General features: G+C 42.3%; 1 protein-coding gene and 1 long non-coding RNA gene across 2 annotated transcripts in view; one reads left to right on the top strand and one right to left on the bottom strand.

Moving 5' to 3' along the window:
• The window catches only part of LOC138626427 (uncharacterized), a 246553-nt gene that overhangs the window by 14365 nt on the left and 211201 nt on the right, over positions 1-20987 (bottom strand). The window lies entirely within an intron of this gene.
• htr2cl1 (5-hydroxytryptamine (serotonin) receptor 2C, G protein-coupled-like 1) overlaps positions 19257-20987 on the top strand; it is a 164424-nt gene continuing 162693 nt past the window's right edge. The window contains exon 1 of the mRNA XM_069708053.1: positions 19257-19358. The gene's annotated coding sequence lies outside the window, so the exon portion shown is untranslated. The remainder of the gene's footprint in view (positions 19359-20987) is intronic.

Here is a 20987-nt window from a genome sequence, read left to right as displayed (position 1 = left end):
AAAGATGCAGTCAATTTTAGTTTGAGCAGGTTCAGGATTTTATGGTTTTTAATAGGTGGAAATGAAAGGGTAATTTATTTTTTTTACTATTATTATTTTTGTATCTCTCTGGCTTGGTCATGGAGACAAAAAGGCCTGTTGTATTTCAAAATTCCCCCGAGAGTCTCCGAGTCAGAGAGTCAGGGAACCCAAGTGTCGGATGCACTGATATCGGTGTCCCTCTCTTCTGATTGGCTAACTCTCTTTTTTTTTTTTTTTGCGTGACACAGAATCAGGCAAAACACAGATTTCCTGGATCTTGTACTGTGCTTAGCGACGGGATGACCGCTAAGAGATTTCTTCCACATAAAAGGCTGAACAGTGGGCCCTGCTGAGGGCAGACATTCGAGTTTGTGACATCACACACTTAAGGAAGTCCAAACGGCACATTTGCTGAATGGCCTGGGGTGCATTTCATCGTGTACTGAGCGTTATGACGCATTCACAGGACTCACTATAGCATCTAGACCTGCTTTATAGTCAAAACACAAATGGAAATCAGAAATTATACAACACGGGACCTTTTTAAAAAGCGGTGAAACAACAATGCCAGCGTGGCACCATCCTTATAATAAGCATGCAAACCCTGTCATATTCTCATATTCATCTTGACAGATCAACATTTTTCTCCATAAAGTCATACTGTGGGCATACTGGAGCTAAAAACGGAGAATCAACCTCCTATCCTCTCCTGCCGCCACCTTTTGTTCTGTGTCATGCCATCGGCATCATCTGTCAGTATTTTTACATCCACTCTCGTCCTTATGTATCACTTTTTTGTTAATCATATTCAGGATATTATGTAAAACACAACCTTATTGTTCATATCCCTGTATGACTAACAGCATCCAGGTTACTGATCATCTGCACAGGAACATCTTTGATGTCTCCACATTACAGACGGTCTCTGTTATTTTTGTGCTGAGGAGCAGGTGTTATTGAAATGAGAATCGACTTCATGGCTGTTCTGACTGCTTTATGATCCAATATTAATGCTTTTTTTTTTTTTCTACTTCGTTATACAACTTACAGTGCGCACTCTCCGCCCGCGGAAACGCAGATCATTTTTACAGCCGAAAAGATCGGCATTAAGAGAAATACAACATCTGTTCAGTTTATCCTTTTCCATAGAGAGGTGGACGTCAGCTCTGAACCATCTGTAACCTCGGCGTTTAATAAACACGGATGTTTCCAACAATCAGCAGCACTTTAAAGGTGTGTTTTGCCTGCTAAATATCACAGAAACGAGCGTTAAACAATCGTGAGGGGTGCATTTGACGTCGGCGATCAGGAGCAATTTGAAAATATGTCTTTTACCTGTTGAGCGCCCCTCCAGCTGTTGGCGCCCCTCCAGCTGTTGGCGCCCCAGGCGACCGGGTCTCGCTGGCCTTAAAAACAGACCTGAGGGTGCGGTTCTGCCAGACCGGCCACCTACAGTACCTTCTTTTTTTGTTTTTGCCGGTTTCATGAGTTTTTCGTATCCAGGCACGATCATAAATACTGCAGAGTGACCCTAAGATGTGAATCCAGAAAGTACAAATTCTCCACTCGTGACTCCGAACGGAAAAAAAAAAAAAAGTCCAAACACTTTGGAGTTCAGTCATGTCAGAGGCGCCGTCTCTACGAAACATTTCTTTCACATCACCGCAGTCTGTTTGAACGAATCTGAGTTCAAGTTCAGTACATCTATAAGTGAGGTGCTGCGGGCTCGCTTCATTAAAGAGTTATCCCCCTGACCCTGAGGCTATTTTCAGTGTAATTGCACTACCTTCCAACTTCAACCTCATGTCTTGGCTAGTCGTGCCATAGCTTAGTTTTTTTTTCTTTTCAGAACGATCTATCTCTGCAACACCTCGTCACACGGACCATCTCTGAGCAACTACCTACCTATAATATAGTGGTGAGCGCTTTCTGAAAATATACACCAACCACAAAGATATCCGTTTTGTTCTCTTTGGCGGCACCTATGGTTGTAAGCGGTAATTGCAGATGTATTTTTTGTTTTAAATATTTTTGAACTGTGAAGATGTTTGTTGCGTTAGCTCCGCCCACCCTCTCTAGCTAATCAGCTACTGTTTGGTGATTAAAAAAAAAAAAAAAAAAAAAAAAGCGCTACTTGTGATTTTTTTGTGGGTTTTTTTTTTCTTTCCCGGCAATGTCACCGCTGGCTCAGAGCTCGTTCAGTTCTTATTACTGCGCAAATTTTCATTGGTGGACTTCTTTTGGGGATAAAAAGTGACTCAACAGATATTTATTTAAATTTAAACTTACATTAACTTGAGAATTAAAATTGATCAGGGCTGAAAACATTACAAAATTAATTAGGATAAATGATCAGGTCATGAGAAAATATGGGATGAAGTTTGGACACTTTTCTATGTTTATTCTGTTCTCTTATTGTTTTTAAATGGTATCTTTGTAGAGGTATATTATAAATTAAAAAAAAACTAATTGCTGAGAAAAAATGTCTGAAAACATCTGAGCTGCAGTTTTTTTTTTTTGACATTTCATTTAAATGATGAATACAAAAACCAACTAATTGACAGAAAAGCAACAAGAAACGGCAATCCTCACATTTCATGGTTGCCATGATATTTACCTTTCGTCCTTTAGTGATGCCTAAGTGATGTTGTTCTTGTTCTCACGTGGACTCTGGGACTTTTCTAAATAATTCATGAGCAGCTGTTGATGTCGGCTTAAGAGCAGTTCGAGAAGAGGCGGGCGAAGGCTAGTTCATCATGTCGTGATGGTGAAATCGCAGCACGCTTGAAGCCTCCCCGCTCCGATATGCGAGCCTCTTCCTCGTCCTTGTGGCGTTCCCCAACATTAACGCATCCCGCGTATCGCGACTCCGCGACCTTGAAACCACTTTGAACAACAGTTGTTTTTAAGTCTCCTCGGTGTAACACCTGTGAATGATTTCTTTCACCGTTGCCGACTGCGTTATCTCCATTACAGTCGGCCGGAGACTGCGAAGAAAGAAAGAAAAAAAAAAGAAGCAGTATCTAAAACTTGTTTGTCAGTTACTCCCAGCCAAAGCACAGCCGATGTCGGCGCTTTTCATCATGAAATATTCAGAAAACGCTGTGTCGGCTTTGACGGCGCGACAGTAACGGCAGGTGAGGACGGACCGGGGAGAGGGGTAGAGCCGAGAAAAGAAGGGTTGCCTGAAGGGGTAGGAGGGAGACGGACACATCAGGAGGACAAGGTGGGGATTAGATATAAAAAAAAATTTTTTTTTAAAAAGAGTGGAAGGGAAAAGACCGATGGAAAGGTCCAGAGATGGAGAGATGGAAACGATGGAAAAAGATACAGCCAGAGAGATAGAAATAGTGGGGGGAGGGGGGAGCAGCGAAGTGGTCGGAGGCAGGGCGGTTTCATCGTGTGTCACGTGACACGGGGGTGATGTCATGGAAACCTGTTGCCTCAAGGCAAACTGACACAAATCTGTTGATGCACTTTCTTTCTGCGGTGGCAGGACGTTCGGAAGCAATCCGCTGGAAATGTTCCACTTTTTAATTTCCCACGTTGAAATGAATTTATGGAACTCTCCGATTGAGCTGATAAGAATGTAATTAAGGTCGGAGCGGTGATGCACCTCGCTGCTCCGCTCTGGCATTTTGGAACTGCAATGATTAAAGAGGGATTCGTATCCATTTGCACTTTGAGATCAGCGACCTGCCAGTCTGCTGCTGCTATTTAAGCACCATGACAGTTCAGTCGCTTATTTTTTTTTTTTATATTCATTTGTCGCAGTTGTATATTATCACTGCATAGTTTTCACGTAGTACGCCATTACAGACTTGTATTGAGAAAACAATATGTACTATAAGGCACATATGCTTGATAGCTTTGATACTTTTGCGGCATCGACCGACTTGCTTCAGTAACATCTACTATCGGAAAATGCTTTGTCATCCATCACTGAATTTCAATAACTATCTCCATCCACGCTGACACATTTTCATTTGAAAATGCATAACGTTTGCTACGTTCAAAGTAAATCTCGTGTTTTTTACGATACGTACACCCAACTCACGATAATGAAATCACTGAGGTAAGCAAATCTAAACCTAATTTCTGGCCACATGCGCGTCCGAGTCGTGCGTGTGCCGCACTAACCGTGGGCTTCTCTTTGCGCGGCCGGCTGGCGAGCGTCCACGTGAGGCGTTTAGGGAACGTCCGTAAGTTGCGGGGTGTAACACTAACTGGCATTTGAGAAAAAAAAAAACACTCTCCGCCTCCAAGAGTTGTATTCGAATGTGTCATGAAATTTACTTTCTCTTAAAATGTATTTCCTTAAAATGGTATTGGGGAAACAAAAAAGAAGCTTCATTCAGGAACTTCTACTGGCATCAAAAATGTTTGAACGGTACCCAGCCCTACACGTTTGGACTCTCATCACCAGATGGAGGTGGCCCTGCTGTCATGGAGTCACATGGTTGAATTCCTCTCTTTGGAGGGGTGAGAGGGGGGGTGTCGTCAGTCTACAGAACAAACTGTCCTCTGAAACACTGTCGGTGCTGTTGTGCAGGACGTTTCTAATGGCGTCGGTGTGAACGCTTGATTGTTGCTTAATTTGCTGTGGTCTTTATTTTCACCCTTGGCTGATATCACATGCAACTTCCATTTGAATTAATAATAACTCAGTGAATCTCAGTCATACATCTGCCTGCTAGTTATGTTGATCACGCACCCACTCAGGGAATTAAAACCAGAAATCATTCACGCAGAGCAGTTATTTATTTTTTGTTCCGACTCACATGTTTACCCTCCTTCTTCTGATAAAACAGCCTCTCGAAAAATAGCATTACATTTTGAATGCCTTTCGATTTAATATCCAAGACGACTAAAGTGCAGAGCTGTGTCTTGCTGTCTTCGTCAAACACCATAAACAAACTGTCAGCCATAGGAGTTATGCATTAGTTATTTTTATGCTTAAGCAGCAAAGCTTAAATGTTACGTTCAAGCTTTAAATAATGAAACTGACAGAGAGGTGGCTGAAAGGCTCGGAAAAAGTTTCACTTCACACAGCTTCAGAGATTTTAAGATGAAATTAAACTTTAATCGGGATGTATTTCTTAATTGTCTTTCCTTTTTTTTTTTTTCCCCCTTTTTTATAGTAAAAACAGTCAGAGGTGTTTCCTTAGCAAAATTCTCTGGTACATTGTCATATTTCTTCTTTTTCTTTTTGGTACTTCTCACTTTTTAACCAACCAAAAGTTGAAAGAAGTCTTTTTTTTCTTGTTCAAACTGTCAAAACAGTGAAGACGAGCGGCTCTGTTTCTTTCCCCTCACACTTTTCACACACACACACACACACACACACACACACACACACACACACACACACACACACACACACACACACACACACACACACACACACACACACACACACACACACCGGCTCCCATTAGGTGTACAGGCAGAACCCCGTGTCGAAGGGCCGCCATACGAGGTGTCACTGTCTGCTCTGAGCTGATCCCCCCTGCCCGCCCGTGTCGTCTATGTTTAGACTGCTTGAATTCATGTGTGCGATGTTTCCATTTGGCTAAAAGCGTCTGAGAGTGTAGATTTTCCAGTTGTTTTTCAAGAAACTATCCACCCGTTTCTTTGTGCGGTGCCTCTCCGAAAGCACAGAACAATGACCACCGTGTGTGTGTGTGTGTGTGTGTGTGTGTCTCTGTTTGTGCTTATCAATCTTGAACCTTTAATGATTGTTTTGCCTCCACTGGGCACATGCTATGATTGGTATTCAGTTTGGCTCCAGGCTGTATGTGTGTGTGTGTGTGTGTGCGTGTGTGTGTGTGTGTGCGCGCGCGCGCGGGCGCAAATTGTAGTTTTTCTATTTGCAAATGTGTGTATTTGCGTATAGATTTTGTCGGTGTGTGTGTTATTATTATGTCAAAATAAAATCGTCCATATGAATATGGATGAGCCCTGAAATTGAATGCAGTTCTAATCTCCTTTTCAACACTTGCGTGGGTGTTGCTTGATTAAAGACCGACTCTCGCAGTTTGTGATTTACAATTTCACTTGGAAGATGAGGGACTACAACAAAGCTTATGTTCTTATTTTTCGATTTGAATTCAAATCGATTTATTGTGTGGCGGCCATCATTTCTGACTTGTTAACACATTTATCAGACACAGTTTGTCACGTATGGGATTCTAGTGATAAACGGGGCCGACTGGGATCGAAGGGCCTCGCCGCAGGCGGTCCTCTGTCTCCGCTGGACGGGTACGCCGGGGACCAGATGTCGCTCTGCTTCGTTGCATTTTGGCAGTCAGAAGTTCACCCAAACTGTCAAAAGCTTCTACGTTAAATGTAACTTTTACCTGGGCGTGTGGGTAAAGGCACAACTTGTCGTGGCGTCACGCGTTGCTTTACGAACGGCCATTTTAAGGCATCGAATGTAGCAGTTCCGCTCTTGCCTTGTTTATTTTTTATTTTTTTTATTTTTTTTGGAGGAAGAAGTGACCATATTTGCACGAGCTGGGGAGGAGAGAGGGGTGGAGCACCCCATGTCAATCAAACCAGACACGCCCCCCCCCCCCACACGTACCTCTCTTTGAGGTCTCATATTTGATTAATGATGGAATTATTTTCAGAAAGACCATCAAAACACTGATCAGAAGGGAGGAATATATTTCATGACTCCATAATGACTTGTAGAAAAAAAAAAAAAAAAAAAAAACTTTCACGAGAGAAGTTGACGCTTTTTGAATGGGATTCTATTGGTGTATTTTTTTACAAAAAAAATTTGACAGCCAGCCCCTAATGGCTCTGAGTGGTATTGCACATTAGGACACATTCCACATTGGCTTCACTTTTCAAACCTGGAATTGTTACACCCAGAAATCTATTTACTAAAGGCGACACTTTAAATCTCTCTCGCTGAACGTTGACGAGTCAAATCATCAGTCGGAGTCGTCGTCGGTTTCAACTACTGATCATACCAAGTTTTGCGTCGGTATCGGGAGCAGTTTACTTTATTATTGCTCGCTTATAATAGCAATTCAATGCCACGCGATAGAACACACGGGTCACAGCTTGTGGTGCCACAGAAACTGTTTGATCGACACAAGTTTTGACTATTCCCTGCAGTGCCAGCCGGTCGGTGGTCGATATTTGGTGAGACCTGAGCGTTTCCATACACTTTGTATAGGCCACCATAAATATGCCGAATCGACACGCACACCTCTGCTTGTGCGTGTACTCTCACCTCGGCCTGAACTCCGCGGAAGCCTCACACTCCGGTTACTTGAGGTTAATTGTAATTGGAGTCCATTGACAGCAATCAGGTGAGCGGTACGAGCTTGATTGGATGTTTCAGGGAGGGAGGGAGAAATCTGAAGGAGCGCAGTAGCGATCTAGTATCACTCTTTCTCCCCCGTTATGCGTTGTCCCTCAATTTCCACCCATTTTCTCATCTTTTCTTCTCCCCGTTCACTCCCAGTTTTCTCTCTCTCTCTCTCTCTCTCTCTCTCTCTCTCTCCCCAGCTACAGAAAATCCCTTTTATCCCTTTATGTCCTCTCCGGGCCTGCTTCAGTCACCCACCGCTCATACAAATCCCCGACCCGGACGCCGGTGGCACCCACTCGGCCTCACCTTTTTTCACTCTCAATGACGCGGGCGAAAACATTCCCTCAAACATGTGCACGCACATCTCTCTAACCCGTGGTGCTTTCACACGCGTGTCCTCCTCTCGTTGTCTAACTGAATTAGCCTGGAAGTGCGGCCAGAGCAGGCCCATTACCAGCACATAATTACATTCATTTAAGCTGCAACTCAGACTAAACCCTCCAGAGCTCATCCCTCCTCGCGCTTCCCCCTTTAACCCCGTGACTTTCTCCTTTGTGTTCTACCTTTACATTTGTTGTCCTTTGCGCTCGCTCAATTTCCGGCTCCCGTCTTTTTTTTCTCGGCCGGGGAGCGCGATGCCCGCCTGTTTCACGGCTTTAGCCATGAAATCGACGCACCGTTCCGTAGAACAGTGAGCAAAGGATCGTGGTTTTCAAGAGCTCCGAAGGATGTTCAAAACCCAAGGCCTCGTGGGAAAGTTTAAGATTGGCCACAAAACAAACAAACAAACAAACAAACAAACATACAAAAATCAACTCGCAAGTTTCCGTCTTACAAATACACAACTCGTCTCATACGGTGAGGAGGATCGGACCAAAGAGCGTGAACGCGATGCTGCGTCGGCCACTTCGGGAGAAGAATAGATTAAGAGCGGCGAAGCGTCGGCTGGTCCGGTGAATCACGGTCTCCGCCGTGGGATGCTTCGGTGAACCTGACTCTAACAGTTACTGCGGAGGGCTGCGGGGATGAGGTGGAACAGGGGATTCGCAGCATTCAATGCTCGGCTGAAAAATCAACATGAATTTAGGGAGAAGTCTAGCGCGGGTCTACGGTAGGACATCCGACAAAAGTTATTCCCGCGGTAAAAACTTCGGGATAGGTGAATGTCAAGTGAACCGTACAGCTTCTGCAGTCAGTGTTGTAAAAGCCAGCGGTTTTGTTCCCAGTTCTATTCGTCCTTCCTCAAACCTCCTCCATCCTCGTCAACCCTTGTGATACCTGACATGATGGATTCCAATGACTGCGAGAGCAGTTGGTGAGTGAGGACGTGCGTAGCAAGGTAGCGCCTGTTAGCGCTCCCATTAACAGCCATTTAAAAAAATACGCCGTGCTCGGGGAAAACGCCCCTCGCTGTTCAAGGTTAAAGTTGCTCGAGTGTGTCGCGTGCCTTTTCGTGACCACTGGCATGTTCAAATTTACGATTTTATCATGGATTTCCTCAGAGAACGTACATCGAATTTTGCGCCGCACTCTAAACCGGCTACAGGGACCCCTTCAAATGCTTCAGAAAGCCGATAACGGTCAAACAATGAGCCGGGCAAGGTGTTTTCTTCAACGGGGGATCCTTAAAAATCTAATTTCAAGAAGGGTAGAATAAGGCTTTGGCAGGACACAGGACATGTCCTGACTGGGTTCAATTGTGTCACGTGCCAAATAAAAACCTTTGGCCAGATGATAAAAGTCAATGAAAACCGAAGGGGCATCAAAAGACATGAAGATAAGAAGACGTGACACTAGTGACACATGCTGAATTATTATTTATTTTTTTCTCCTCCTTTCTCCTGCAGTCATGTCTTCTGCTCTGTTTTGCACGCTATCCCCCTGTCTAATGTGGGCTCGACCCTAACTCGCTGAGTTTTTGTGTGATTGCTGCGATCAGAAATGCTTGATTTTGCGGGTGGGAGGGGGTTCTCAAAAATTGCAATGTAATTCGCAGAGTTTTAAGTGATTTTTATGCGTAAAATTGCGGGAATTATGAAATGTTGCAAGTTCAGAAAGAAACCTTTGATTTTTTTAAAAAATTTTTATTTATTCCTTTTTGAAGCGATGCCTGATAAAGGAATACATATGTAATCGCTTCCTGTGATAATGATCGTGCTACACGTCACAGAAATGTTTGAGTTCTAATCTCTATTTGATTTATTGATTGAATTTGGAGAACCACGGGGCTAAAAGTTTCAAAAATGTATCGTGAAAGTGACGCAGCATTACAGAACAGACAGTTTGTGACTGTAATGTAGAAACAACGACTACATCAGCTGTCAAAATAAGAACTTTAGATGCTCTTTAATTAATGTTAATTCAACACAGGCCTACTGTATTCACAAAAAGAAAGGGCAGTCTCTTACAACTTGACGTGCGTATACATTTTCTGTAGCATACACTAGTACGTCATCACTCCCATTGATGATGAGCAATTCATTAGAAAATTGTATCGTGATGGCCAGAGTTTGTTTTGGTGAGGATGCGAGAGGAGGAGAGCCGTACTGACTGTAAATGAGGAGTTATTTGTGTTAATGAAGCGAGTTTTGTCTGAAAAGATTGTCTTTATGCCGTAATACTTTCAGCGCAGCTTCTGCTAACGACATTTTTTTGCGGACAAATGGCAGGAATTTACCAAAATTCGCGTTAATTATTGCGACCGCGAGATCGCGTTGTCCTGGAGGGGCCGCTGAATGCACCGTCTCGTTTAAAGGGCCGGTGAGTCTGACGCAGGACGATATATTAGCAGAAACAGTATCTGCATTGGCAACAGGTCGTCTTCCGCGGGGCGTACCATGTTGCGCCGTCGTGTCTCTCCAAGCAGCCCAAAAGACTCGAACCGAACGCTGCCTCTGGGGGGTGGGGGGGTGGGGGGTCTTTTCCCGTTTCGAGTTTTGTGGCCTCTTAAGATTCCTCCACAGGCTTCAGTGGGTTGTAATCTGCAACATCACCACTAGATGCCATTAAATACTACACGCCGCTCCTTTAAACTCTGTCCTGGTACTTTCCTGCCACCACCATCTTTTTCTAAATTCATAGAAAGGTGATTTTTTTTTTTTTAATTAATTTTTTTAAATTATTTATTTTTTTTTTTTTTGCTTTGCCCCTGAGCAACCCGTGACACAGTTGCCTTTTAGCACTGGACTTTCCACTGGAATTTGCCGGTGCATAAATGCATCACAATCGCATCAGAACACCATCTTAGTCACCCCGCCTGCCTCCGGAGTTAAAAAAAAACGCCACCGAGCTGAAGAAACACGGTCATTTTCCACATTTTCCAGCAGCTTTTATTCAGTCTAATTCAGCTGTTAGCACAAAATGACACAGAGAAGAGCAACCTCTTGTGCAGCTATCCCACACAAATAGCTCCCCTCTTGTCTTCTCTCGGCATCCTACATACTTCCACTCCACTCCACGGCTCTCTCCCACCAGTCCTCCTCTCTCTGCTTCAAAAATAGCATTGTTAACTTCAAGAGAGCAATTACACTGATTACCCCAAGAGGAGAAATTAGCATTATTTACTAATTCGGCGGCCCCTACATAATGATATAGAGGCTGAGAGGAGCTTTCTGTGGTGATTGTCAGATACACGGTAAGGCATGACAGCTGGAGGCTGATAGTTATTTATTACCTGCGTTTAAGAAGTACATATGATCAGTGACATAAAAGGTTTTGAGGGTTCCATTTCCTTCAAGTTTTTTTTTCACTTTCTTCCTTTACTGAATTAAGCTGCTGGCTTATAGTTTCATTTTCAGCACGCTCGTGTCATCGAGTTTATGGTGAATAAATGTGCTTCTCAAAATGTTGCAATACTCCTTTAGATCCTTTTCCGAAATGTAATTAACTTCCAAGATAAAAAAGACTCGTATTAGTATGTTAATCATATTTGCAGATGTAAAATCTTCATCACCAGTAACTTGTTATCATGGAGACTTATTTGCATGAGGAAAATTTGTTCCGAGAAAAATGTTGGCAGCATGGTTTGTAGATTATCCGGACTAATGGGAACACAAATGTTTGGAGGTTGCAGTTGAATATTTCTCAGTGTAGTGAGACTCACAAAAAAAAAAAAAAAAAAAAATGTCATTTACTTTCAACGTACTCGGGTAGAGACACCATGCAAATGCTGAAGCGACCATTTGAAGGTTCTGAAATTGGATTTTCACAATCTATTTCTTAGTATGAGTTAGCAGATTGGATATTTTCTGTAAAAGTTTGAACTTTTTTTTCCAAATCAGAGATTTCTGAGCTGGAAAATGATATTTTACACATCCGCATCAGGATTTAGATTCAGATGTGACAATTGGTAGTGGGTTGTTGCTTCGAGGTCTCTGTCACTTACAAACAGATCAAACCCACATAATCCTGATAAGGCGGAGCTTTTGAATGCTAATGTTAACATTAATAAGAATGGTTTTTTTAATATGAACTTTATACTTTGTTGCATATTTAGTCATGAATATTTAAATATAGAGAAACATTTTTGTCGCTAATGAGGCAGATATTTTGCTTTTGCAACCTAAATTTGCTGAACTCTTTATGAAATACCAACAAATAAGAACTTCTAGATGAGCTAGTCTTCATGTGTTTTTTGCAATTCAGTAGTTAGTCATTAAAACACCATATCCTTTATATACTCTATTCTGCAGGGGTCTCCAACTCTCCAACCTTTTTTTTTTTTTTCCTCCGAGAGCTACTCTGACAAAATAAAAGTGTCCAAGGGCTACTCATGTTTAGTAACATTTACTCACATAGCTGAGCTCCACCCAAACCAGCTGAATAAGCTTCTTTCTGTATCTACACTTTACACAGATGTTCCTCTTGTGTGGCCAAACTGGTTTAAAAAGTGTCAAATAAAGCGTTTTAATCTAAGATTTAACTCCTTCGATTGGGTAAGTCAAAACCTAATATATGGCTGAACCCTGCGTGAAGCTGAATTACTTTTAATTTGAAAAGTCGCAGTGTTCAGTCGAACTGCGGTGAAACTTTGATCTCTCTCAGTGACAGACACTCTGTATAGCTCCACCCCGCTGTTGCAGTCCAGCCTAAACTATTGTTTTGTATTTGGCTATTTACCTAATGTAAGCATGAGCATCCTGTTTCTTTCCACCTCGGCTAATCGGTCACGTCGATAGTGAAATATGTTCCTCCTCTCCAGGATGTAGTCTGTTGCAGAACAAATTGGAAACAACACACAGGTGTTTTTTTCCCAGGGTACGAAATTATACAAGGCTGTTTCAGAAGTGTGCGAGGACGTGTGAATTATCTAAAGATTGTGTGTCTTTTTTTTTTTAACCTGGCGAAGTGCGATCGAACACAAAGTGCTTTCAGTAAGTCACTGGCTTGTGTCCCCTCTGCCTATTTTGGGGCATTATATATTCCTCCTCTTGCCAAAAGGTGACGTGGAACTCCCGCTAATTCCATCACTGCAGGGCCAACATGGAGATGACAACATCAGGCAGACGCGCACACAAAAAACACAAGAGACATTTATTTGGAGCCCGATGACATAAAACAGTGAAGAAGAGAAGTGAGACAAAAGCCGTGCATTCGCACAACCTTGATGTCGTACTGGCTATAAGTCATGCAATGTTACAAACAGCTGGTGCGTAATCCACCTCCTGCATGCCGGCTATGATCCAAATGGCCGTCATTTCTGCTCTGGGAAGGTTGCCACGACAACAGCAGCATCCCCCGTGTCTCATTTTCCAGACGACTGTCAGTCAGAGTAGCCCCTTGAATGGAAAACAAATTATATCCATCCCAGGCATCATCTCTTTCATATTCATTGGAAAAGTGCAATTAGCTGAGCCAAGTCTCCTTTTTATCGGGTGGATCACATTTCTTTGTCCTGGGCTCGACGGCCGGAGAGGTTTAAGTTGTTTGAGCAGTCCAAGAGTCAGACCAGAGCGTCAGTCGGATATTTTCCGGAGGCCTAAGCAAGATGTCACGCTGATGGCATGTCTAAGCTTGCTATAACAAGCAGTAAATAATGATGGAGGAGTTTGGCACTTCAGAAATGACACGGAGAAGAGAGTGTTCTGTTCTGGTTAACATTAAGGGTATGAAGGACCATAAGGCACTACATAGTCTACATGTTGTCATCTTTAATATGCTATTGTAGGACTGGAACGATCCGATTATTTTCAGATTTTATACTGTCGCGATACTTTGGTACTATGATTTTTAGTCAAGGCAAAGCAAGTTTATGTACAGAGCAACTTTTGTAAACAGCGGCCACCCAAAGTGCTTTACAAGAGAATACGTACCAAATTTAAGATAAAATTGCATCAAAGAATACATTACAAATTTCTAAATCTAAAAAGATATGAAAAATACAGATTAAAAACATGATCAAAACATGATTAAACAATGAATCTGTAATGAAAGAAACTAACAATGAATGTGAATGTTCGTGCAATAAAAGTTCAGCAGAGCATATTGATTTAAATTGAGCTATGAAAGCCCACTCTAATAAAAATAAATGTAGCCTTGATTTTAAGCTTTGGTGGTGTTACAAGCATTGCAAATTGATATTAAAATATATTGCCCTTCAATCATTCCAAAGTTCATACACTTATAGAGACTATGTGCATCATTAGTTATATTTCTAAGAAACGGTACACATCACGTCTGAGCTTCATTTCAGCACCTTCATTTCTATAAGCCTTTTGGTTCTGACTTTAAGCAATACTAACAAATCTTTTATTAGTAATACCACCTAAAAGGTCAGTATAAGTCCTGTTAGCGAAATAAAATACTGTTATTACAAAGTTAAATACAGCACTGTTGGAATGACGTGAACCAAAGTGGAATCATTGGCGTTTTGTACAAAGCCAAAACAGGTCAACTGCAGACAGAATGCAGGTAAACATAATCTGTTAGTAACCTTTATCATCTAGTGGAAACTTAAATTTGCATCCCCGCATTTGAATTGAGATTTAGGTCGATGGGCGATAAGTGTCAGTCGAAGCAGGAAGTGTACAGTACTCCTTCATGATTTCTGTTATCTTCTACAAGCTTTTTGAGTCCACTTTGTGTCAAACTTGTTCTCTAAACAGATCTGCCCACTTGATTTTTTTTTTAATTAGATTTCCACCTACATGTTTCTGCCTCTCAGAGCAGCTCCTGTTTAGTTTAGTAACTCCAGTGAGCAGCGATTCAGACAAGAGGTAAATAAATTGAAGTGGAATCAAAAGGGGGCGATGAAAAGAAGCTGACGTTGGCGAGATGGCAGATAAAACACGAGGAAACATTGAGCTGAATATGGTGTGAAGAAAATCCACCGGGGGAAAAATCTTAACATGCTCACACGCTCACAAAGTATGTTTGAGAATCGTCCAAATGACCCAAGCTTTAGAGTTGGCAGAATCAAACGGACTCTATTGATCAGTGGTTCTCAATCACACTGACCCAAGTCAGCATGATCCTCTATTACTGTATAATACTGTTCTGTTCGCTAATTATTCATAGCTTCAAACCATCCAACAGGCAAAACAGAATACTGAAGTTGCACGGGCGCTTCGACTTTAGCGTGATTGACTCGGTGAACATTTTCTGGTTCCTTTCGTCCTCGATGACAACAAACTGAATAATTTTTTTGGTTGTCCTGTTGCTCGGGACAACACCAGTCATTTTAGGCAACACCTTTTCTGTTAGCGAAACACTGGTCAATATTTTTCACCATTTTCAGACATTTTAAAGACCAAAGAACTCAGTGATCAATAGAGAACGTAACCAACAGATCAATTGATCATGAAAATATTTGTTAGTCGCAGACCTACTCTTCATCCTGTATCAAGTTGGTAATATGTCCACTAGTTGTCAAGACATTTTACCCCAAACTACCATTGTCGACCTTGTGTTGGTGCTGGAGAAAAAAAAAAAAATCAGCATAGAAAAAGTCATTAAGATGAATCCTTTGGGGTCCATGAATGTTTGTGCCATATTTGATGCCAATCCAACCAGTGCATGTTGAGCTATTTCATTGGATAAGTGAAAACTTTGACCAGCTGATAGCACTAGAGGATAAGAGTCAGTGAATCACCAAACCCAGTATCACGGCAAAGCGTGTAATAGACACGCCTGTCCACTAAAGCGAAATGTGTGGTAGCTACGGCTGCTGTTGTCCAGGCGTGAGAATAACATGCTTTTCCCTTCGGTGGACTGGCGTGTCTATTACACGATTCGCTGTGATACTGAGCTGCAGCGCTTTTTAGGAAAATGAAACCATGTGCAAACCCACATGGTTAGGGTTAGGAACAAACAAATAAACCAAAAACAATTCCTTGATTCAAACCTCTTCTTCCGGCATGATTAACATGACACGCCTATATTTACCTGCCTGAAAAGCATGTGATAGACATGCTCGTCCACGAAGACAAAACATGTTTTTTCTCAAGCCTAGATAACGGCAGGAAAAGCTACAGCACATTTTACGTTTAGTGTCCTGCCGTGTCTAGTACATGCTCTGCCGTAATACTGGGCTGAATCACCAAACTCAGTAGGCTTCATCTTCTTTCGAAAGTTGTCGAGACATTTTACATTGGGGTCAAAGCGGGTCAGCCGGTTAACCAACCACTCAGCCGTCCCTTGAGCTGTGCCGCTGTGTGACAAAGAACAGCAAAGTAGGGTCACCTTAAGATTGCACTGCCTGATTTTGTTTTCCAAATCTCCCAATTGCCCCGCAGTGTTTCAAAAACACCAACATTGGGCTTTCAGGATTCAGGGCACAGTGCACGTAAATGCAAGAAGAGAAGTCATTGCCCGAGAAGCAGTTCTAAAATAAAGTATCGAGTGAAGTTCTTGTGCTCCTTGACACGGAGCATTTCGCTGTTTTAAATGAACAACAAGAAAAAAAGACTGCAGTCAGCAGCAGTCCTATGTAGCCGATTTCAGCAAGGTAATTACCAGCCGAGCCTTGGAGTGCTACATTATCCATTACATTCACCTTCTCCACGGAGTCTCGAGAGGAGAGCAAATCAGACTTAAAGCACTTGCACAAGCACTCCAAGGATATACACACGCTAAGAACGTAGGTCCACACACATGGCTGCAATTATTTCCAAAGCCTTCTTAAAGCAGTACAGATGAGAGGCAGCAGCTGGGACTGAACTCAGCACTCTGTTAACATCTCTATGAGACTCAGAACGGCACTGATATGTACACAAAGCCGCATTAGGCCGTGACTCACGAAAAAAAATAGAAGAAAAAACAAGTTTGTAAAGGCATTTCTGTTAGAAGGATTCAATCCAGCCCCTATTCTTATTTATAATATTTTATTTGGAATTAAAAAAGGAATTATTTGGAATTAAAACTTTACGAATTTTGGTTTAAACCTGGATTTTTAATTAAAACAATATGTTTTGAAGGCATTAAGGCAGTTAGCATACACAAAACACAATAGCTCAGCTTATTTTACCCTTTCAAATCTAACACTTGTGACTAGTTTGAGGACTCATTGCTGATTTGATATCTGGCCCAGAAACGAACACAGTATTTGCAAATCAAGATCAATAAAAGACATAAATCAAGGAAATGTCCTTGTTCAGTTTGAATAATATTTGATTATTGTGGCGGAGGAACTGTTCATCTTCAGTTAAACCAGCAGCACTGCAGATATAAATATTACAGTGAAGCAGCAGAATGCAGGAAGAAAATGAGACCATAACAAGTCAGTTCAAATAAAGAAGTACCATAAACTACAAGCAAGATGAAACTATTAGCATTTATTAACTTTTTAAAAAATTTTTTTGTATGGCTTGGAATTTGTCCCCCGAAGCTTAAAACCAGGCAAACCAACACAACAGTATTGGGCTCATAATTTATATTATATAAAGTATTTGTTGCATCCATATCAAAACGGTGACAAAGCGACTTTTGAGTGGGATGTTCATGGAAGGCAAAATTGAAATTACTGCCGGTAGAAAATGCATCAACCCTGTTTAAGATGTTACGTTTGTTTTTCTGCAACTGTGAGTTTCTTCATTTTAGTTTGACTAATGTCCCCACATACTTTTCTTTCAGAGAAATCTCTTCTCAAGAGAAAGCCTGACAACACAATGGTGATTTAGAGGTTTTATTGAAAGGCTTACATGCTCATCAGGTATCAGAAATTCTGAAAAATGTCACCTCTCTCCTGCTCAGGCCCGAAGAGATTGATTTCATTCTTGAAATATGGCAGGTTTTCTTTTGTTTCGAACAAAGACCAAAATGTACGAGTGCCTGCTGGCTGTGAATGTGGTGGGAATACAAAAACTAAATTCCTTCTACTTCTGGGGGGCCTAATGGATAAGGCACACACCGTTGTTTAATTCCCAGCAAGGGATATTTGTTCTTCTTAGAAGTATTTCAGCATCAATATTTTATTTCTGTTCTTTGTCAAAGCAGATTTAATATTTGAGAAGTATGGTGGTGTAATGTTTGGCACTTTTGCCTCACAGTAAAAAGATTCTGGATTCGAATCTCATCCGGGACTTTTGTGTAAAACACATAGACTTTATATGAAAGTGCACGTAGCCTTTGGGTCTGAAGAATTAGGCTGATGCGGAAAGTGCCATAAGCTGCAATACCACCGAGTGCCACTAGGCGTCGGCTCCAAAAAGCCTCCTGCTCCATAGACTCCAATTCAACTTCTCTTGTGAAATTCAAAGTCATTTTCAGTGTTGTTAACTGAAGTCACTCCTTCTTATTAGTTTTCTTGCAGTCCATCTGAAAATAATCCCATCATTAATTAAAAAAATAAGCCTCAGAAAGCCATGTTTTTCAGGGCTTGTCTGCTGTGTCTCCGAACCAGCAAGATGGAGACGACCAAAATCTGAAGTCTGGGTTTCAGATGGGCCGTTCGCAAACCAACGGGTGACGTCACCGTTGGTTGCCGCTTGGTGAGACGCGCGTTCGGTTAATTGCTGATTCTGAGTGCGTGTCTGCCCAAGCATGACTACACAACGGACGGATGGATCCGAAGTTTGATTACAGTCTTAAATGTGCTTGATTTAAGAGCAAAACACCAGGTTACATTTCGGGGCAAATTGCATTTTCTCACTATATTTAGTACTTCCCACTTGGCACAGAAAGCAGACTGAACTCCGGCGGTAATGTCCTTTAAGGGCGCTTCGTTTAGATGAATGAGGAAACTTCATGAATGAAGATTAATCCCACATTGTAAATCCGCCGGGACACACTCAGCCCCGCCGTCTGCCAGCTAGTCCACCGATATAGACAGCACAGGGACGAAGAGTGTCGTGCAGAGGATAAGAGCCTCTGTCTTGTTTTGACTGAAAGCTATTTGGTGCTTGAGAGATCTGTGCTGTAACGTGGTCGATTGCAGCAACAAATTCAAGCTAAATTGAAAAGCCATAACCGTATCTATATTCAGATAAGTAGATGAGCGATGTGAGAAAATGGAAATGTTACTGGTGAAAGCAATATAGGTTTCTGGTATAGAAACAAGAGGGGTTAAAGGTTGTTTTTTTTAGGCTGGAGGGACGGGTACACAGAAAGCAACATATTAGATTGAATGTCAGTGAGCAGCATCTGTCAGATGTAATAGTGGTTCAGCAGCCATCTCTCTGACATCTCTTCAAAAACTCACATCAGATTGCTAACGGAATCCTACAGAGGTCAAATGCGTCTCATACCGACTGGACCTCAGAGCATGATGCAGGGGGAAAGTTACAAGGAACTTTATTTAAAAGTCACTTAGTGGAGTGGAGGGCATCCGAGGTAAGAGGAGAAGGTCAGCGGGAACCGGAGTGCGCAGTCCACATGGAGAAGGAGAGCAGAAAGAGCTTGTGGAGGGAAGACTGAGGCCAGCTGAGGATTAATGGCTGCAGACGCATGACTACAGGCTGGTGGACGACGGGAGAGGACGGGAGAGGACGGGCAGGCTGAGGGGCCGATTCAACAGGAGACTGGTGGGCTGAGGCAGGAAGCTGGGAAACAGTGCAGCATGTAAACTGTTAGAAGAGTAAGTAAACGCTTCACATTTAATTGATCAGAAAGAAAAATACCTTTTTTTCCCCAAATATTTCAAGCTCCGAGTCAGTTTAGACCAAAAATTGAAGATTTGAAACCTGCAACTAGTTGCAACATCATGAAACCTGACAGTTCACACCAAAGCAGCTAGACTAAACCTGGTTTTTCAGGCTTTCTTTTGTGGCTGGATATAGTTTGTGGCATCTTAAAACATGAATGAGGATAGTGCTGGTGTCGTAGGCTACACCATCAGCTGACTTGAACCAAATCACGTTTGGACAGTTCAAACTGTTGCAACGTTTCCCTGCAACGTTCTATAGCAGCCTCGTCGTGTCACAAAATCTCTTCTCCAAACTGGGATTAAAGCTCACAGCAACAATGAGGAACAGCCGGTCCAGTGTACCAAGCCTGAGCGCCATTTTGCAAGAAATCCCACCTGAATTTTGCCGTGCCATTTCTAAGGTATAATCCGGCCTCTGCGCTGCGTTCAAAACATGTCCGTAGATTGTAAAAACCTCACGTTATTCTGACTCGAGTGTTGATGCGAAATTCTCAGACTTGTTACCTTTTACTGGTAGCAATGAAAACAAACGTGAGAAATGCAAACTAAGCCTAAAATAGCAGTTTCAAATTTTTTTTTTTTTTTTTACATATTCGCAGCATTTCGTTAAACAGTGAAACCAGGTGGACAGTGTATACTCTTTTTAATTAGCTGAATTGATTGCATTAGTTTTAATATTCGATTTGTATCTACATTAAGCTGGTTTTGCCGCCATTCTGACACCGACTCGTTTATGCTTACGTGTTGGGATACGACGTAGCTGTCAGAAATCGAAACGCCTACAATTCTAAATACTGAAGTGGTACAAATCCTTTTTTATACATTTATTTTTTTGCTTCCAAGTGACTCCAATCTGAACAAAACCAAATCACCAAACACCAAAACAATAACATCCCGTTTAGCAGGAGGAGCGACGGTAATCGAAATGAATAAGAGGGCATAAAAGCTGTGAACCACCACTGCAAGCAGCGCAGTCATATTTCTCTCTGTAATCTCGTAACATGCTGCACAAAATACGATTCACTCTCGGTTTGTCGCTGGGTACTCGGCTGCAGTACCTCTTTGCTTTTCTTCCCCACGATGCAGCGCCGCTCCATCTGCAGGGAAGATAAAGGTGAAGGATAACGCCGCCGCTCCGTGCTTCTTTTGCCGGGTTACATTTTAACGGGATGACAACGGCAAAGAGCAATTCGCCTCGAGAGTCGAGGCCGTGGACTTGTAGCCGGCGTGGCATCTTCACGTGGTCGCCGCGGGCGACGGCCATAAAACAGCGAAGACAAACGGAGTAAAAGTGATTTTTTTATTTTTTTTTATTACCCTCCTTTCAGAAACGAAGCGGAGACGAAATGTTTTTTAGCGAACCCCTTTTCGACGCCGGCAGCTGTTGCAAAACGTGCTTCTCGTGAAATAATAATCGAAAGAGTTTTGAAAGAACGTGTTCTAATAAACAGCACAACACCGAACTGAATTGGGTCTGCTGACTGTGTAGTTGCACAGCAATCTGCCTTTTCGCTCTAAAATGCTTTTTCTTTTCTCTTTTGGGCCACGCAGCGTCGAGGC

The sequence above is a fragment of the Brachyistius frenatus genome, unplaced genomic scaffold (assembly GCF_029030835.1).
Source record: "Brachyistius frenatus isolate BFR_SWC_R1_liver_20210118 unplaced genomic scaffold, ASM2903083v1 Contig_73, whole genome shotgun sequence".
In the NCBI taxonomy this organism is placed as follows: Eukaryota; Metazoa; Chordata; class Actinopteri; family Embiotocidae; genus Brachyistius; species Brachyistius frenatus.
The sequence above is the reverse complement of the archived record's forward strand: the minus strand, read 5'-3'. Positions and strand labels throughout refer to the sequence as shown.